Source organism: Sinocyclocheilus grahami, unplaced genomic scaffold (genome assembly GCF_001515645.1).
Source record: "Sinocyclocheilus grahami isolate Dianchi unplaced genomic scaffold, SAMN03320097.WGS_v1.1 scaffold3063.1, whole genome shotgun sequence".
Lineage (NCBI taxonomy): Eukaryota > Metazoa > Chordata > Actinopteri > Cypriniformes > Cyprinidae > Sinocyclocheilus > Sinocyclocheilus grahami.
Window position 1 is genome coordinate 1,181 of NW_015508232.1, and position 2,130 is coordinate 3,310.

At 40.6% G+C, this 2,130-nt stretch overlaps 1 long non-coding RNA gene across 1 annotated transcript; it reads left to right on the forward strand.

The window, feature by feature from the left end:
* Positions 1 to 129: 129 nt before the first annotated feature.
* LOC107575970 (uncharacterized) lies at positions 130 to 1,661 on the forward strand. Its single transcript, XR_001607967.1, has 3 exons — positions 130 to 365; positions 1,385 to 1,450; positions 1,585 to 1,661. It is a non-coding gene; the product is annotated as an uncharacterized lncRNA (long non-coding RNA).
* The last annotated feature ends 469 nt before the right edge of the window (positions 1,662 to 2,130 follow it).

Below are 2,130 nucleotides of genomic sequence, written 5' to 3' on the forward strand. Positions count from 1 at the left end.
ATCTACTGGGACAGTGATAAAGATCTACCAGTCGATCGCAATCGATGGGTTGGCGACCACTGCTGTACAGGTAATAACTTTAAAAATGAACCTACCATGAGAAACATTTACTGGAGTAAAAACACTAGCCCCGCCCTCTGCTGTATTTGACCATGTTGGCGCCTATACAGTCGTGTACTGGCTTAATTTGGCCTCTATACATGTTCTTTTCTGCAGCTAGAGATTCTAGGAAACCACTTTTTGCGTCACGCCTGCACTTCATGTTTTTGCTGAATGGACGTTTGTGAAGTCAGGCGTGTTGATCAGCTGATGGGAGCGGAGCTGCTGTTGTGAGTCTGAGGAAACGGAGCGTTACTTTGCTTGAGGTAAAGACAATTCTTCTGATTTTCTCCTTTTCATTACACAGGTAATTGTAGCTCATTTTTAAAGTTCACATGCGGCACACAGTTAATCAATGGTGTACTGTTTAACAACCCCCCCCCCCCACTAATTCACACCGATATGTGAAAATGAAAGCTATGTCGATCACCATGTAGTGCCTAAACTGCTATGCTGATCCCGACCAAAATAAATAGTGTGAAAGTTCTTATATGAAAATATTCAAATATTAAATTCATATTCGGGCTTCACTGTTTCTTTCTTTGCTCTGTGATTGTGAAACCGACACAGGCTAGGACTCGAAACCGCTGAATTGGTCGAATGTTAGTGATCGGTCGAACCGGTTCAGATTCGAATCGTTCGAGCGGTTCTCGAGTTTCTACGAAAGGCTACAAATAAATGTTTTCCACCTGATTACACGACAGTTTTATAGAACACGGTCTGATTTTAATAAGCGACTGTAGTATTGTTTAATTTAAATTCATGTTTATATTTCGGTTTTAAATTACCTATGAGTTGAATCACGGTTGCTAACTGTCTGGGGCCCATACTATTACATATTGTATTAATACAACTTAATAAAAGGAAGGTACGGGAGACTCTTCACACAAAATCCTTGGGCGTTTTGCTTTATTTGTCAATCCAAGAAGTAACATAATGTTTCATTTCTACCTTGAACAAAAAAAAATAGTCTTTCCTTTGGCCCATTTCTGTTTATGCATGTGGTACTTCCCCATAATCAAACTAATATTAACAATAAAAGGCACATGTGGTGATTTTAGAGCATTTCATATTTCAAGGACCAAGCTAAATCGTTTTTTTGTTTGTTGTACCGGATCTCTTCGATGAACTGTTCAAATGAACCGATTCGCAAAGCGACTCATCCCTCCCTTGCTAGCGAGGCTTCCGGTTTCTTCGCTGATGTTGACGTCGCGCCTCAACTAGCCAACCACAGCGCTAAACGATGAGCTCGTTGTTTTGACGACTTGTTTGTTTTCTTCTCTAGGTATCTGCGGACTAAAATAGACATACCGCTACTATTCTACCTCAGCAGCTGAAAACTACATCACAGGTAATGTGCTAAACGTATATGCATGTATTAACGTGTTGGTAATGTCTTCTGGCTCCGTAAGTATTTAAACAGCACTGCCCTGACCACCAGGAGCACATCTGTTTTCATAAGAATTCCACCTGGGCTGTTTTCAGAAAGCGATAACGTTATGCGCATGCAGTGGATTTCATTCCTTGTGATTCCTCGCTGCTGTTGTTCCAGTGATGTCGGGTGGTGGGAACTTCAGCTCTCTCTGCCCGCACGGGATCGAGTGGATCTGGTATGGACTGGGTGAATGTGCCCAGGGTGGCCGAGACATCGCCAGTGTTGTTCTCGGACTTCTGTCGATAGTTTGCTTCATGGTGTCTTCACTACCGTAAGTAGGCCTACTGTTGTGCTGTTGCACTGTTGAATGGCTTAGTTTTGTCATAATGGATATAAAATTCATTCAGGCACAGCAAGAATTTTGAACACTTCTAGATAAACATTCAAGAGTTTGGGAACAGTAAGATTTTTATTTTTTTTAATGAAAGCAATACTTTTATTTTTTTGAAAATTCTGAAAAATGTGTCACAGATTCCACCAAAAATATTAAGCAGCACAACTGTTTTCAACGTTGATAATCATAAGAAATGTTATTAGTTAAACCCTCATCTGTCCCTCGGGTCATTTTGACCCAAAACCCATTTTTAAAGATTTTT